The sequence below is a fragment of the Ambystoma mexicanum genome, chromosome 4q (assembly GCF_040938575.1).
Source record: "Ambystoma mexicanum isolate Mex_15411 chromosome 4q, UKY_AmexF1_1, whole genome shotgun sequence".
Classification (NCBI taxonomy): domain Eukaryota; kingdom Metazoa; phylum Chordata; class Amphibia; order Caudata; family Ambystomatidae; genus Ambystoma; species Ambystoma mexicanum.
The window spans coordinates 1,122,371,850-1,122,390,704 of record NC_090928.1 but is presented as its reverse complement, the minus strand read 5'-3'; positions in this window follow the sequence as shown (position 1 = coordinate 1,122,390,704).

Sequence of the window (18,855 nt, the reverse complement as noted above, 5' to 3'; positions counted from 1 at the left end):
GGGGAGTTGTGGAAACATACCTGCTGCCGTGTACCTACTCTGATCACACCCCAGTCATCATCTCCCTAACACTACCATCACTTTCTAGACCACTGAATACCTGGAGATTTAAATCACTAGCGCTGCAGGATACTGTGTTTGCATCTACTATAGATAAACATGTACGATTATTTTTTTAGGAAAATGTGGGTTCTGTGTCTTCACCCGGTACACTATGGGAAACATTTAAAGTCTACATTAGAGGAAAAGCATTGTTCTCTGCGTTCAGTGTTCTCAAGACTATCCGACACAGTATACAGCAGTGTGAAGGTAAACCTAGAGAACTGGAACTAGACCTGACTGCTGACCCCCCTTCAGCCATGCTAACACAAATTAAAGAGGCCATTGACTCCTTTAGAGTAAGCGCATTGCGTGAGGTAAAGTTCTTTGACATCCCAACTGCAGCTAGACGATATGCTTGAGGGCGATAGACTAGGAAAATTATTGGCTCATATGGTGTGTCAATCCCTGCTGTAACTGATGCTTCCGGTAACCTAGCGCACACACCCACTACCATCAATGAGGTATTTACAAACTTCTATACTGACCTCTACACCAACAAAGACACACACTTGGTAGAGAAGATAGACTTGTCTCTCAACACTCTGCCACTGAGTCAACTTTCCCAAGACATTAGAGTTCAACTGGACCTCCCAGTTTCCCTCGCCGACATTACCCAAGCTATTGACCAATTGCCCACCGTGAAAGCACCGGCTCCGACGGCCTCACGCCCGAATTATATACGATACAAGGAGATCCTTGCCCCCCACATTTTACAGGTATGGCAAGAGTCGCTTAGGTCCGATTACTCCCAGCCACCATGCGGGAGACGGTCATCGTGGTCCTATTAAAACCAGAGAAACCTGCAGACCAATGGAGATCCTAGCGCCCCCTCAACCTAATTAATACCGACGTGAAGGTGTTTGCCAAAATACTCGCTACCCGGCTAATGCCAAACATGGCATATACCATTTTCCCCGGATCAATCGGGATTTATCCTAGCAGGTCCACAGCACTAAATCTACAACGCCTATTTAGCATCCTAACACAAATAGATCCTGGGGTCCAAATTGTTGCTTCTGCCCTAGATATCCAAAAGGCATTCGACTCTGTGTTCTGGCAGTTCATGTACGCTGTATTGTCTGGATGCGGCTTTGGCCATGGATTCCTGGACGCTCTCTCCCTTCTCTATGCATCACCGGTGGCCAAGGTTAATACTAATGGGCTTCTCTCTCCGCAGTTCACGATAGGCAGAGGCACCCGCCACGCGTGCCCCTTGTCCCCCCCTGATATTTGCTATTGTCATTGAACCTCTGACAGACATGATACGCCTTAGACACAGACACCAGGGGATCAGAATGGTGGGGGGCCCACAAATAATCTCGCTTTACACGGATGATGCACTACTGTACATTTGCGACCCTCAGAAGTACTTGGTGCCCTTTATGAAGGACATCGCAAGCTTTGGGGAGATTTCTGGCTTATGAATAAACTGCACCAAATAAGAGCTCTTCCCCTTCACTGACGCCACTAACCCACCTCAAGATCTTCAGGGGTTTAGATGGGCTCCAGAAACCATTTGATATTTGGGGAGGGAGCAGTCACACATAACTGCCGCTCTTTACACGATCACACCCACGCATTGTATATGACGCAACTGCAAACTACACTTGCACGCTGGACCCACCTACCCATCACAATTGCTGGAAGAATAGCACTTCTGTTTTTAAACGTCCTACTGTGGCCTTGAAGGGTGCTTTTCCAAGAATTGGATAGTGAAATCTGCAGATTTGTATGGCACTCCGGTGCAGTGCGGTTGGAATGGGAAATGCTGACTCAACCTTGATAGGGGAGGTAATGCTCCACCAAATTTCAGGTTATATTGGTTGGCTGCACAGGCACAGTTCGCGGTTTTCTGGTTCATCGACGACCCTCTCCCCCATGTACAGCGGGAGAGGCTCTTAGCCGGGGATAGTGATTCTCCGGTCACAGATACTCCCAGCGAGGGTTGCAGACGATTGCAGCTTTGACCCGGCTAGTGTTACGGCTAGTGTTACTGGACTAGCTTGTGGCAGATCCTTGCAGTGGTTACAATATGCTGATCTACACAATGCTTGTAAGAATCTGTGGGACTGCTTCCCAGTCATACCTGAACATTATTCTTTACTGGGATATGTGGTGACTCCGGGCAACAACCAGAGGCATGTGTCATCGTTCTACTGCCGGATCCAGGCTCACTCTGTCGCACCACATTACAACGCACGATCCAAATGGTCTGCGGACCACCAATTAGAACTGAGTGATGACCTCTGGTCCGATATGTGTGCATAAACGGACAAAGTGTCATATAACTCCTGATTCAGACTGATACAGCTGAAGGTATCACTACACCCCAGGTTGACTGCATATGTTCTCCAAGGAAGGTACCGGATCATGCCCACTCTGTCCAAACGCTGTATCCTACTGCGATGGACTAGTCCACATTCCCCCAACAAAGACCACTGGCTAAAGGATGTAGTGTGGGCAAATGCCATGGAAAACCAATGGTCACATATGCAATCCTCCCAATCCCTCCCCATTGACATATGGACTCCACTCAAGTCATATCTCCTGCGTACAAGCCCAACACTTGACACACCGCTGTCACACGACCCACATAATCCATATTCCTGAGGGACCCGGCCCAGCGCGGCACAGGCTGATACATTCCACCCAACGATGTCACCTTGTACTTCCAAGCTGAATGTGATACCGCCTGAATGTAAATGCCATCTGCTCCATCCTTCCTGTTACAATATTATTTCTCTGTATTTGTGCCATGTCTTACCTAAGTGTGCCGATAAAGAAAGTGTTAAAAAAGCTGGATTAAGACGACTGTTTTTAATATTTAAAAAAACCATTAAAGTGGCTGCTTTCAATACAAATATAAGCAGTAGAAAATGTGCCTATATTTTAAAGAGGCTTTCCCCCATCCATGGACAATTTTTGGGCCCCCTAGGAGGGCCAACCCTAGGTGGGGACCGCAGAAACAACATTTGTACTCGGGGTGGGGGTTGGGGGTGTTTGGTGGGAGTAAAAGGTTTGTATTCAATTGCCCTAGCCTGTGAAAGTAAGACCTGCAATCTAACCAATGATACTCTCGCGCATTGCACCCTCCCAGCTCTTCACGACCCCACGTGATCTTCCGTGAAACACCTGGAAACACAGGTGATCCAATGCCGTACTGATCAATAACGCAGAGCTATTTTAAGAAGGCCTGGGCGCCACCATTTGAAATATGATTGCTGCCCGGGAAGCTCGCAGCAACACAGTCATCCGGTCCCAGGAGGACCTACTCTGGGACTTCCGGAATCTATTTGCGAATAAAGGAATGCCTAACATGGTGCTAGGAACTAGGTCGCGTCCTGGTGGGCCACCATGAGTAGCCTCCCTCTCTCTTCTCAAGTGTGACTTTGTACCATAACCCAAAGGCATGCCCTCCTTACACGCAAGACAAAAGAATAAACTCACAACCCTGCGCCAGAAAGGAGGACACTTCTAGCTCCGTCACCTGCGTGACAAGCAGTGATCATGTACCCCATGCCTAACACACGAACCACATAACGTGCGAGTGGCAGGGAAACAAATGCTCTCCACTGTGAACTAATGGGTGTGCAAATGGCCTCATCACAAGTGCGGTGGTGCAGAATTATCGCCGTTTTAACTGCAGCAGCAAATCCTGATTTTTGACCTTGAAGCGGAGGATTTACCGCCATCATCATGCTGGAGGTAAATCCTGGCCTTTAAAGCCAAAAATCGGTGGAATTAACGTGGCAGAGCGGTAATTCAGCCAAAAAAAAACCCATGGAGTTCTATGGACTCCAAAAAAGGGGACTAACGTCTTGTAATCTTGTGATAAACCCACGGGACCAAGTGACGGTACCAGTAAGCGATTTTGCCGATAATTCGGTAGAATTAGCAGCGAATGGCCACGAGTCTGAATTTGTGCAGTATATTCATCATTGTGCAAGGACCACTGCATCCCAGTTTTAAAATAAGTTTACAGTGAACGTCGCGCCCGTTTTGTATAGCAATTAAGGGCGGCTTCTATGTTTCATACTCGATTTTTACCAGAATGTTCTGCTTCTGCTTTTAGATTGAGGAAGTCGAATGCACTTTGCATTTTGTAAAAGGGTAGGTGTTTCATCTGTGTACCTTTTTATGAATTTGAATGATTGTTGCTTGTATTTTTGTCATGTCTATATATGACTGCTTTTATGGATCGATCTGAAATAAAGCACATTGATGGATTGATATAATGTGGCCCTGCTGGACTCCATTGAGCGTCCCACCGTAATGTCACACTTCTTTCACTTCGAAAGGGTATTGCGTGGGCCAATAGTAATAGGATTAGTACTATTAGTAAAAAGTTGGAACAAACTCTTGTGTGGTTACAAAAAACAATTTTCCCCGAATCAATTTAGAAAAAGTTTGTTTCTTCTTTGTTAAAATATTTGTGCATGAATTGAGTATGAATGAATGAATGAAATGATGAGTGAATAACTGTTTTAGAGAATGATTTTTGTAAAGATACTTTTAAATAACAATAAAACTGAATATTCCGTCTCTTCACCTAGTTTCTTCACATCCAGTGGACGTCCTTTCTGTTTCATATACTTCTTTCACTGTCATTCCATTGAATGTGGGTACAGGGAAAGAATGCAGAAAAGAACTTTGCATGTCATTCCCTGCATTTGCATTCTCCCATAGATGTAACGGGGCCCTGGTGCAGTGTGCCCCGTAAAACCGCGGCAGCGGTGCACATGGATACCGCATTCCGGCATAAAGGACTATTCTGCTGACAGCGGAAACATCATGAACATGCAGCAGGAGTGAAGAAAATCTATGCGACCCTATGCCTTTAACAATCCCCTGAAATAGCAATTTTAGAGGCAATAATAACATCGGTATTCAAAAGGATTGGGTGTGGACTGGTGCAGATGGGGCTGGCGTGCGGGTTCAAGGCATTGTGCATCGTTGTTCTCTGTCGTTTGTATAGACGTAGCATTGCACTTATTAGAGAGAATATAGGAATTCACTGCACACTTGTGAAGAGCCTCTGGAAGGAGGCCTATTCTGGGGCTCCTTTCTGGGATTCACTGCAGAGATTCTCAGGAAGAAGTCCTGTTCTGGGATTCCTTTCTGAGGTTCACTGCACGCATGGGAACATTCTTAGGAAGAAGTCATGCTCCGAAACCCCTACCTGAGGTTCACTGCATGCATGCAGAGATTCTCAGATAGAAGCCCTGTTCTGAGATTCTTTTCTGAAGTTCATTGCACGCATGGGGACATTCTCAGGAAGAAGTCATGCTCCGAAACCCCTACCTGAGGTTCACTGCATGCATGCAGAGATTCTCAGATAGAAGCCCTGTTCTGAGATTCTTTTCTGAAGTTCATTGCACGCATGGGGACATTCTCAGGAAGAAGTCATGCTCCGAAACTCCTACCTGAGGTTCACTGCATTCATGGCAGAGATTCTCAAAAAGAAGCCCTGCTCCTGGAACTCCTTTCTGAGGCTCAATGCACACACACACACAGATTCCCAGGAAGGAGCCATGTTCTGAGATTCCTTTCTGAGGTTCACTGCACACATTCAGAGATTCTGCCCTCTTGCGGAACTCCTGTCTGAGGTTCACAGCATGAATGCACATATTCTCAACAAGAAGCCCTTTTCCGGAACTTCTTTCTGAGATTCACATCATGCATGCAGTGAATCCCTGTACAAGGCCTAGTGGTGGGAATCTTGGGAAAGATTTCTATGGAATAGCCTGTCAGCTAATGACTTACCCTTAAGTCTGATGATCTTGGACGGCAAGTATTATCTGGGAGCCAAGTAGACAATGCCAATGATCCCCCCTTTGAGGACGAGACCAGGGTAATGATATCAGCACACCATCCTAATACCGTCCCCCAGGGCAGAGGCGGCGCAACAATGAACCTCTGGCGTGGGATCTGATAACCGGACTGGGAGCTGCAAGGGGTGAGAGAAGGACAAGTTGTGATGATAGGGTGCAGTATGATAAGGTAGATGTTTCCCTAACGCCAAGTAAGTACCATTTGTTATAGAGTCTTTTGTTATAGAGTGCTCACATGAACCATCAAATCCCTCAGGGACCAACAAAAGGAAGTCCTTGACATGAAATCAGAACATGAAAAGAGTGAGCAGTGCTCCACAATGACACATATCTAAATATCTAGTTGGAAAGTCTGCAGGCATCAGCGGATGTTGACGTTTGGAAGAAACTGTTCCAACTTTTTGCTGGGTCTTTTATACTGTTTTTTGCCGGGAAAAGGTCTGGCGGCCATCTTGGTTGGAGATCGGTGTCCCGACTTGGCGGCCATTTTGGAAGGCCCTGATAGTTTTCTCATGGAGCTGTGGTGCTGCACACCACCTTCATATCACTTGGACTGTGGAAGACTAGTGGATCCCCAGCGGAATACCTGACCTGAACCATCGCCGCCATGTGTCAGCGGATCCATCTGGGTTGCCAGAGGCACCCTGGGAGGAATGCTGCCCCGGGCGAGTGAATCCTAACATAGCCCACCTGCTGAATGAGGTAGAGGTTGTGCTATTGCCCAGGGATTCCCCTTCAGTAGGTGAAAAGGGATGTTTGTTGAGAGACAAACCAAATGTTACAGTTTATCTAACCCTGCCCCATTCCCATGTCACATTATCTGGCCAGAGTGCAGCTAGAAACAGTATATCACAGAAACCAAAGCTTCACAGTCTCCGTCTCTACATGTGTTTGCAAATATAAGGTTGTTTCTTGTGAACTATTTAGTCCACCTTGAAGTGGTGAAGCTCAACAATACATCCTGGGGCAGCCCTGTAATTTGCTGCTTTTATTGACTAATCTGTCCTCCAAAATGATCGCCATGCCTTTTAAAAACGAAAGCACTCCCAGCTCCAGGGACGTCATTTAGGGGTTGCCAGTGGTCGCAACTACCCCTGAGGTCTCCTTTGCTACCTCTGTGGTCTCCCTTGCTACCCCTTTTATGCAAGCTCCTGGGCTGCGGCCAGCGCCATATGGCTCTTTGCTTCTGGAGTGGCTGGCTTTCTTGGTCAGTCTAGCACTTTCACCAGTGACCCTCAATAGGAAAGAATAGGAATACCAAATAATGTGTCTTTCTGGAATTTTATACAATAACTGCTAGACTCATTAAAGGTTTATTTCAGGCACACTTCAGGGGGTGAGTCACTAATTTAGTCTGTTCTTAACCACTTCAACGCAGCCTTTCATCCTTCTGAGGTCGATAAATGAGCACCAACACAGGTTGGGTGATATTGTATGTATATTTGTTCTATATAAAGCGCTTAAGCGTAAGAGCTTTATAATAGCACATCATTATCATTTGGTGATGGACGTCTGCTTGCATTCATAGTAATTTGGTAATATGAGCCTATACACACTGATCTTAACGATACATTTGGCGATCCATTCTTGTATGAAATGTACATCACATTAGTGATATCGTAGCCATGTCTTTCATAGTGTACTTAGGAACAATGCTATGTGATGCCACTTCCTGTTTTGTCAAGGGTTGAAAGGTCGTGTTCCATCGCTTCCTACAATATCACTTTTGGGGTAGGGTCAAATGACTTCACTTTCTGTGATGTCATCAGAGGTCAAGGGTCATGTGATATCACTTCTGCTACCCCTGGCATTTTGGTGAAATGACTTCTCTGCGGAGCTCCCTCACAACATGCACCAAGCATTGTGTGCCTTCTTGTTTTGACTTCGTTGGCCTCTTTGGACCTCATCCACGCACCATCTGCAATTGGACTCAACATGTAGAGGTTAGGATAGCTGAGGGGCAACGCACTCGCCTTGGAAGCAAGATGACACGGAGCAACACAGGTTCCATCCCTGGGTCCTGCGCTTAGAAATCTCTGGGCATTAAGCACATTATAAATAACCACTTGCCTGCCATTGTGTGCCTTCACACTTTGGATTTATCTAGTCTATTATCACTCCTCAGTGTTCTGATACCATTAGGGCCTAGGCTGCTTTTCCCAAAACCTGTAATGAATTGAATATGTAATTAAACTCGGGGCAGTGTGGTGCAAAGGTGCACTGACAGAAAGAAAGGCAGACCGGGACACACTGATGTGTGCCTGCTACCTCTTTGGTGCCCAAGCATGATGATATATCGGTGTAGGTTACACCATGGGAAATAGAAAAACCTATAGACTTACTACTCCCTGCGCTATAGGACCTCTGTATCCAGGTGAGATATTGCAGAAAAATAATGAAACTATTGAATTATATACCATGTTGGCAAATAAACCTAGAAAGATGGTCTCTATATTTTATCCTCCAATTTAAATGAGTAACCTAGTTGATCATCGATGCGACTCCTATTTGCCAATTTACAGGGGTATACAGTGTTTATATGTGTATTCAGTGTCCTTTTATTGCATTGCCAGGTCCCTGGGTCGTGCCAGTGATGCTCCAGATGGCCTGCCTCCTCTGCCAACCCATACACATTCCTGGGTATTAGTACCCAAGGGCCGCCATGGCACTCACAGCCTGACCCATGGGTACTAGTAATGTCTCTATAGCCTTCATCCTTTGCTCATAATGTCCCTGAGCCCTCGAAAACACCTCAGAATATCCTGCAGCGGAGGGCTATTAAGCTTACTTTGAACTTCGAATTGTTAAGAGTGTAATTACTGTAAGGCTGTGGCAGGGCTGGTCCACGTTTTCCATCCCAAAATTCCAATGTTTCTCCTTTGTCTTTCCTTATTTTAAATAAAACATTCTACCTTCATCAGGTGGAAGGTTCTAATAGCATAAATGCCCCGCCTCCCGCCTGTAATAGATGGTCATAGCCCATGGCCCTCATTAAAAGACCCTTGATTCCCTTAGGTGTGTCAACCTGGGCAGAGGGACGTTAACATCTCAAGTGGCCCCTGTTACTTAATTTATCTTTCTACAGTTTCTATTACTGCCTTCCAGGAGAGGTCATTATTGTGGGATAATTGCCCGTCACCAGGTTATGGCCCTTGTCGAAGCCTATGGTCATAAATTAGGGAAGCATCACTATCCCAAGCGATAATGACCCCTCCCGAGGTCTATAAGGCAATTAGCACATGGTGATAATAGCAATACATGTTTTGGAGTTTAGTGGTGAAGTAAAGACATCACTTTAATAGTGAGTAAAGTAAATCGACAAACTGCATTAGTCATTTTTATTTTGTAGTGTTTAAATAAATAAGGTTGTCTTCATAAGTTGCGCATTTAAATTGCAAACTTGATTATACTGGAGCAGGTTTAACGTGAGCATGCACTAGGCGTAATGTAACAGTAAAAGATCTCCTAGTTAGAAAGTGAAAGCATTTCCCCATGGTTTAGCTTTCTTTTTGTTGAGTTCAATAGGACGCTGCAGCAAAAACAAAAATCCTTCCAGAGAGGAAGTGTCTTGTTGAAAAGAATCTTGCCTGGAAATTGCATGGCTGGCTCCCTGTTTGTTCAGATTGCAGTCAATAACAGTACTTTTTGACTGCACTCTGAACGTTATGATTGACGGAGGGGAGGTCACAAACGACCTCCAGGTGCTAATAGCTTGTATTCATCGCTTTGCCTATTTTGTCTATTTCTTCAGTTCCTGAATTCTGCCTCTGCTTTATTAAAGGCATATATGTTATCCATGGTCTGGGCATTAAATTCAGCTGCCTGGTTACTGAAAACAGCCAGCTTTTTCCATTGGCCTTAACTGGTCAAATGTCTGCTCAGTTCCCATAGTTCCTGATCAGTACTTTGACCAGTTACATCTCACCTGTAACACATTTGGGAGGCCTCTGCTTCGCCCCGACTTTCTTTCGTCTGTCGCCGTATTTTAATTTGCTGTCTCCAGCATCCCCCCTGTGTTTTCTCTCAATGGAATCTTCCATTCCGGAGCTCTGTGTCCTTTGCATTCCTTTGTGGAGATCTGTGCTGGCTGTTATTATTGGCCATGTGTTTTCTGATAACTTGCATAGGCAGTTGTGCTGATGGTCTATGGTCCCCTCTTTTGGCTCTAGTACCCCAAACCTTCTTAGGATAACTCTTCTGGCTTCATTCTTCCAGCCCCTCGTCCTGGTATTGCTAGCCTTCCATGTGTCTTGTATGTGTAGCAATTGGTTCTGGTATTCATGTGACGTTATCTTGCATGGACACCTTTTGCTTTAAAGCTGCTCGCGTTTAGTTTGATTTTTTACATCTTTTCAGCCACTGCTCAGTTCCCTTTCTGTTATTTAGTTTAGCTTCTTATCTGCATCTAATTCTTTTCTGACACATCTTCTTTTACGAATGAGGCTGCCCTCTGCTGGTGCTTTCACCCACCTCTACGTTTCCTCTTTCTCTTCTGAAGATTTGTTCCCGTATTCAAAGCCCCTTCCTGGCCCTTAATCACTCACATGGGCAGCACATGCGTGTTGAGTGTCTCCTTTTCCGTTTTGACAAGGAAGTGGCTTGTCATTTCAGCACTTGCAAGCTGAAATTATTGCATTGGAGCACAGCAGGAAGAGAGATAAAATCTGAGGCGGGGCATAGAACATGTGGGGGTTGTTTGGTTATTTACTCACCCATTGACTGCCCGAGGCCATGCTAATCCCCCTGGCCATTCCGCCAATACCGGCAACTCGCTGCCCAAAACACAAACTCCTGGGATCTCTTTGAGCTAGTGCTATCAAGCGGTAACATCAAACTTAGGCCTGCCAGTGTTATTTCTAAGTTCACTTCTGAGCGTCAATGTCTTGATTGTAGCTGTAAATGCACTGGCGGTGAGATAAAAATGTCATAATCAAGTGTGGCTTCTGGCACTTGATTTGTATCTGTTCCTTGCACTGAAGTCCTGTTAAAAACAAGCATTGAGAAAGCCAGCCATATTGGCATGTGTGCTGTTATATACCCAGGTAATCACAGTATTTTCCACCTGTTGCCATCTTGGTAGGTATAGTATGGTATTGTACGGTATTCTTTATTTTTAAAGCACCTATACAAAGGCAAGTGTTGCAAAGCACTCAAGGAGGGTGGGAACAGGGGGGAAAAAACAACAGTTGCTCAAAGACCTTGGAATTCTGAGATGATGATAGTGTGCACAGGCAGAGTAAGTGCGTTAAATACATTTTACAGTTTGAGATACAGCAAATAGGCCTGACAGCGATTCTGCAGTTTTACCAGTGTGATTAAGGGGTGAAGACAAGGGAGAACAGACAGACAATCTTCAGGCACAATGCCTATGGATTTTGCAAGTGCCCACGGTCCCAGGGAGGGGGATTTACAAGTGCACCAGTCGGTAGAGACTAGGGTAAGTGCAGAGAGAGCCACTCTCTTGGGTTAATTCTCAAGTGCAGTGAGTGTGGATGGGGTGTAGGGCCCTGAAGCAAGTGCGAAAGAGGACTGGCGGCGGTGCCAGGGACCTGTGAGAATCTGCGATATACTAGGCGGCCAGTTGGCATCTGTAAGGAAGAGGAGGGAGAGGGAAAGAGCAGAGAACTAGGTTAGCAGGGTAGAGGGAGAGAGAGACGGAAGAGGAGAAGAGGAAGGTCTTGAGGAGTTTCTGGAACATGACGGAGGGTGGCAGGGAGGCAATTCCAGAGGGAGGCACTTGCTGAGGATAAGGATCTCCCTCCAAATCTCTGCTCACTTGCAGAAGGGTGGAGGTAGAAGAGCGGAGGGCTTGTGAGGGACAGTTTTTAGGTAGGCAGCATTGAAGGTAGGTGGGTTCCAGGCCCTAGAAAGCCTTATGAACAATGCAGAGCGTCTTGAACATGATCCTTGTAGCCACAGGGAGCCAGTGGAGGGATTTCAGTGTCAGAAAGATGCAGTTCCTGGGCTTAAGGCCAAGGAAAAGTCTTGCAATTCTGTTCTGGATGAGTTGCAGAGGGCACAGGGCAGAAGCAGGGAGGTTGAGGGAGAGGCTGTTGCAGGAGTCCAGCCTAGAGAGAACCAGGGCTCTGGAGACAGTGAGCCACTGGGGAAAGTGAGAAAAGGGGAGAGTGCCTCTGAGGAGGTGTATCTGATAGTTAGACTTTTTAGGGATGTCCGATATGTGAGAGGAGAAGGAGAGAGTAGAGTAAAAAATGTCCTCAAGGTTTCTTGCCTCGCAGGTGGGTGCGGGCGCAGGCCAAGGGAGGTCGGCCAGAGTGAAAGTGGGAATTAAGGAAGAGGTCGTTTCTAGCACACCAGGACTGAATATTGGACAGACAGATATGAGCGAGGAGGAGGAGGCGGCTGAGGGTAGCCTGAAAGAAAGTTGCATGTCATCCGCGTAACACTGGAAGTTAGAGGTGAAAGTAGTAATTACATGTGCCAGGGCAGCCATATAGATCCCTGGGGAACGCCACAGGTTGAGAGAGCTATAGTCAAGAGAAAGCCTCTTAGTTCCACCTGGGATGGGAGGTCGGAGAGAAAGGAGGATAACCACACCAGAGCCTGAACTGTGATTCCCAGTGTGTCACGGAGACATGCAATCAGGATGTTGTGGTTAACCGTGTCAAAGGCAGAGGAACGATCAAGGAGAATGAAGACAGAAGCAGTGTTAGTGTCAAGATTTGAGAGCAGGTCTTCACGGGTGTTCAGAAGAGCAGTTTCTGTGCCTCTGGGTGCTCTAAAGCCAGACTGATGATCATGAAAGCAACTAATAGATTTAGTGTGGAGGATCAGCTGAGAGACTTCTCCAGGAGTTTGCCCAGGAAAGGGGTGATGGAGATAGGGCGGTAGTCTTCCAGAATGGAGAGGTCAGCAGAGGGTTTTTTGAGCAGAGGGTGCACAAGAGAGTGCTTAAGGGCAGTTGGGAAAACTCAAGTGGAAAAGGAGAGATTGCAGAGATCAGCCAAGGCTGGGGCAAGGGAGTCAATATTGTCTTTAATGGTTTTAGAGGAGCAGGGTCCATCTGTTTGGATGAAGCCTCCATAGATCGGATTTGTCTGGTGACCTCATAAGGTGTGACAGGTGAGAGAGGGGAGAGGTTAAGTGGAGGGGGGGCAAGGGAGGCTCCAGTTTTGGTGTATGCTGTGGTATGGAAAGGAAGTCTTGGGTTTTTGTGGTGAAGTGTGCAGCCAGGGCCGAGCAAAGGTCCTGGGTGGGTGTGACAGAAGAAGAGGCTGCTGCAGAATTGGCCAGTTTCTTGCAGACTTTGAAAAGTGTGGCTGTGTTGTTTGAAGCCGCAGAGATGTGGGCTTGAATAAAGACTCTGCTTGGAGCGGATGCAGAATCGATCGATATTGGCTTTGAAGGAGGCGGCAGATGGTCCTCCTGACGCGTTCCATTCCTTGCGTTTATGGGCAGTCAGGTCGAAGTCGTACCAAGAGTTGCACTTTTTGGAAGGCTTCAGTCGAGTCCTCATGACAGGGGCAAGAGTGTCAAGAGTGTTGGAGATAGAGAGATTGAGGTTAGCAAGGGCTGTGTCAGCCGAAGGAATGGGTGGAGGAGAGTAGGTGGAGGCATAGGCAGCCACTGTCACTTCTTTCAAGGGTCTGGTGACTTTGAAGCAGGGTGGCTGTGCCGGGTGTGTTGCTGCAAGAGGAGAGGAGAGCTTCAGATGTGCTAAGCGAAGAGAGTGGTCAGTCCAGGAGAGGGATGTAGTGATAGGGATGGAGATGGGGATGTCAGTAGAGATAAGAGCATCCACAATGAGGCCCACAGTGTGCGTGGAGCCAGAGAGTAGGATGGAGAGGGAGATAGAGTCGCAGAGGTTGCGGAAAGGACCGGAGGAGTCAGGAGAGTCCAGATGGATGTTCAGATCACCCATCAGGAGGAGTTGAGAGGAGGAGGAGAGAACGGAGGAGGCCAGGTCAGCCCACTCTGAGAGGAAGAGAGTGGACTGACCTGATATAAGGTGGCAATTTTACCATTATGGCGGTGCCTGCCTACCCCAGACCTACGCAAAACCAAAAAAGTTGGCTTTTCCAGTGCTTGTTTGTAAATCCCAGGCCTTCATCCTCCCTTCCAACCTTTTCATTGATTCCTCCAGACTCTTTGTCATCTTTGTCTTGGACTGTCTGACTCTTCTGTACTCCTGTCTGATGTTGCTTAATTTAATTTCTTCTCCCACTAAATATATCATCAAGTCTGCCTTTTACTTCATGACCATTGCTTCATCAGGTTAACAAGCACCAAATTCTACATGTTTCTGGCAGCGTGAAGGTTTCAGGCTCGGTCAAATGTCTGGCGTGTTTAGGATTCTCTTTTATCTGCCATCTTCCCCATTTAATATTAATTTGCCTCATATAATAATGTGTCTCCATTGCTCATCTTGAAATATCCCTATTTTGCATTACAGGAGGTATGAATCTTTATTTCTTGTTTTGTATTGTACATAAAGAGTATAATTAATTTGGCAGGGTTGGGGATATGCCACTTAAGGGTTTCTTGGGAATTTATCGTTCATGTAAGTTACCAGTATTGCTCATATATGAGTCTTTTGTTTGTATCCCCACTTCATAATGAGTGCCTTATTTGTTGAATTGGAGATCTTAATTTCCTTCCAGATTTCTTTCAAGCCCTGTGCCTCCTTGGGTGGAGCTGGGTGCTGTTGTTTTTGTCGACTTTAGAGCAGCGTTTGACGTTATTGATAGAGCCAAATTATGGCGGCTTTTAAAGGATATGGGATTATCAATTTCCTTATTAAATGCACTGCAGTCTCTTTATTCTGCAATGAAAGCCAGAGTAAGATATGGGCAAAGAGGTGAAAAAACTGACTTTTCCCCAACAAACAGGGGGGGTGAGGCAAGGTTGCATCTTGGCCTCACTGTCAACCTTATATATTAATACACTGGCCACTATAATCCAAAATCTTAATTGGGATGACCCAATTATAGACGGAGTAAAAGTCGGTATCCTATTGTATGTGGATGACATCACCCTCGTATCAGAGACACCCCCTGGTATAAGAAAGCAGAGCACTTTAGCAGTGATTTTAAATTGATAATAAATAACTCAAAAACTGTGGCCATGGTATGGCAGCAAGTGTGTTGCACTACGCACACCTTCCTGTCGATATTTAAACATACAATTATGAGCTATATATCAGGATAAAGGTAATCAAATTCAAGGTGCAAGGGATAAAAAAACAGCCCTGGCACATGGGCTGTATGAAAATGGCCAAGAGTAAAGTTCCCAAAACGGTGGGAACTCCTGTCCCCTGCACACTATCTGGGGCTGAACAAGCCAAACTCTTCAATGTTAATTAAGATCAAGGATTGTAACGAGTATAGTGTACTTAATGTTTCTATACTTAGCAAGACTGTTTCACTAATGCACGTTAGGTTCCTCATTAAATGTTATGCCAGCACCCCAATGGCAAGCAAGTAAACCTCCTTTTATTTGGAACGTCGAGGTCAGTAGCCCTGCTTCGACGTTTCAGGTATCCCTCTATCGAATAATGAGCCTGTGGATTGACCAATTGAAGTAGAGTAAATGTACTTTGAAACAAAGGAATGGGGCTACTACACTACTAATGCATGGGGGCCTATACATCTACAGAAGGTTCAGCTGCAGTATTTGGTTCCAGGTTGTGTGTCTATTCCTCGTTAAATAGGCTGGGTCTGGCAAAGCGAGAATTTAGCAAGCGACTGCTAGCAATGGCGATATCTGCTCCATTTATCCTGGATATCCGCCTGTTTTCATGTGAGGCCATTAGAAAGGCCCATCTCTTTGGGGATCGTTTGAACACTAGCGATGAATCGGCTCCACAAAAAAAAATATGTTGGTCAATTACCCACGATTCTTTGGGGAGCAATTAGAAATGGCTGAAATTCATCAACAATATGTAGTCAAAATTCAATCTAAAGAAATTGGTAAAACAGCTTTTAACAACTGGGCATTATCTCTTTTTTTAAACACTGCTGGCTATATACCTATGCACATCATGTATTATTTGGAGGTGAAATGTTTGAATTTACGACTATCTATTTATTGCATTTTGCACTTTGATGTGTTTCAGTTGAATAAAGCTGTTGTTGTAGTTGTTCAGAGGGTGAGGGTCCTGTGCTGGGATAGAATTGTGCACCTATGACAGCTTGCATGTATGTGCACATCCTGTAGTCTGGCATCTACAGCAGGCCATTGGTCCTCCCTGTGGCCTGCTGTCTGTGCTTACCCAGCTCTGCCCCTTCATTTACTATTCAGGACTCCTTCCCGTTGGGTCCTCGCCCCTACGATTCGCTGTACCTTCTTCTGAGGGTTGCACCCTGCCTTGAGCACCTGCGCTTGAGACATTCCACTGGTCCTAGCAGGACCTTCCCCTGCTGTCTCTCAGTGTCCCCGGCAGGATACCTCTGGGACACAGGAGAGAGTCCAGAGCCACTCAGAGCATCATCCCTGCACGGCGTGACGTGCTTCAACCATCACTCTTCTTCCCACTTCCACAAAATGTGATCTTATGATGAGTGTCTCTGCACCAAGGCTGTGGTGGTAGGCACAGATCTAGTGATGCAGCCCGGCCGCCAGAGTTACGCTCTTCCTGATTCAGTGTGGCGCCTAAAGAGAGATGCATATTGAAATATTGTAAAGGGAGTTGGGAGAAAGTGGAAGGCCGGAAAGAGACCCAATGGGGGCCACAATGGTGAAAGAATGGAAATGCAAACGACAAGCACATATTGTGTGTGGTGGGTGCCGAATTTAATTATTTATTTATTTATTACACTTATACAGCGCACAAAGAGGCCCTGGGTCATCGTGGCGCTGTTACGGCGGTGCTTACTTAGTTACAAGGACAATAGACACGAGCGCCTGTCTTTGGTTCTTGGTTACATTGAACCTAATGTAAGACAGCCAAAACAAAGGGGGTTCTGGGAGTCTAATGTAAGACTGGTGAAAGTTACATAGGCATAAAAAACGGTAGAGTAGGCAGAGTTACAGGCTCAGATGTTTTGGTGAAGACCTGACGCCCTTTAGATGTCAGGATACCTTCCCCGTGAGGGAGGAGAGAGAGGGCAGAACATACTGGAGGGAGCTAATTGGGGAGCTCGGTTTTGAGCGATTTCCAGAACGCTACGTGAGAGGTTTCATTCCGATGGATTGTGGGGAGGGCATTCCAATGTTTGGGAACCAGGTAAGTGGAGCTGGCACCTCCTCCTGCTTTGGCCCTTTTGGAGGTGGGGACTTTGAGCTGATTGGAGTGATGTTACCTCTTGGTTCTGGAAGAGGTAGCTCTGCTTACCTTTTCAGCAAGATAAGGAGGGGCTGTGAGTGAGAGGCATTTATGCATTATGGCGAGTGCCTTGAAGAGTATTCGTGCTTTGACCGGATGTCAGTGAGCCTCTTGTCTGGCGTGGGAGATGTGCTCTCCTTTGAGAATGCTGAAAGCCGCCCTGAGAGCATTTTTCGGAGTGATTTGTAGTCTGTTAAGATTTTTGGCCTCAGATGCTCCACTAAACACTCTCTAGTCTCTACCCCTTCAGAAGAAAAAACACAGTGGAGGAACGCTGGACTCCTGGAGCATCAGCACAGAAAGCCCTCTCACCAATCCTAAAATATACGGAAAACCATCTACAGTTTCATAAAAACCTTCCCGTTCAACCCTGAAAGCCTCTCTCCTCCGCCTCCTCCACCTCCTATCTACCTTACCTACCTACCTCCCTCCCTCTAATGCCCCTCTACCTCTCAGTCCCGTCTGCATCCTCCCAGCACTTCCTCCACCTGTCTCTATGCACTTCCTTGGCAACTGCACCCATGGCCATGCCCCAGCACTTCTTCATCACACATTAGCAGTCTTGCTCCTCGCTCCCTTTGCACTTGCCCACCCTTCCCTTCTCCCCCCCCTTTCCTTAGCACTTACCGGTACCGGTCTCCGCATTTTACACTTTACTGCCTGGCCTCTGGCACTTGTTTTATGGCACTGACCTGATCTGAATCGCGCCTGCGTGTGTGAATGATAAGACCCTCCCCACCCCTTCCCTTCTGTTCAGGTAGCACTGCACGGTTACTGGTTGCAGTTGGTCCATAACACATCAATAAATAAATAAATAAATATAGGTAATGCATCCCGGGTGCATAGCTCATGAATAAAGCTCCCCGTGGCATGACGCAAGCCTACAATTCGCAGGTTTGAATCCTATGGAAGGGCTGACTCAGCCCTTCATCCCTCGCAGGTTGATAAGTTGAGCACCATTTTAATGGGATGGTAATGACACCTGTTATTACAGTGCTTAGAAGAGGGATGCATGCAGCATGCAGCCCTACTGTATACAGACACAGGCATTATTATTCCACAGTGGCGCTGAAGGACTATGGAAGAATACATCGGTTTTAGTGTACGTTTTAGTGTAGTCTGATAAATGCGCTCGTGGCTGGCAAGGGCAAGCTGGAAATGCCCATGTGGTCACATTGATATGCACTTTTCACTTCATTGACATAACATGCAGAAACTGTGCTACTACCTCGAGCTAACAGAAGCAGGGCTTGGCATCGTGTGCCCTCTTTTGCTGTGCATAGTCACATGGGTATTTTCGTCTCTCTGGTCGTTCTAGTCAATTACATGTTTTAGTTAACAATAATTATTTAACACGATATAGCAATTCCCCTGTCACAAAAGCTCTGTAACTAAAAAAACAGGCCTTGCGCTAATTCTCTTAATCAGGCCACATGTGCCAGCCCTTGGCACACAATCCGCAGAGTATTCTGCTGAGACATGGCTGCTTTCTGCGCACTGCCAGTTAGGCAAGACACTTCTCTTCTTTCCCGTGGCTGCAGGTATTTCTCATATTAATGAGTGATGGCGTTAATTAATAAAAGCACAGGTAGTGAAACGTTCACATTCGGAGAGCCAATCAGAATCCAGGCCTCCCAG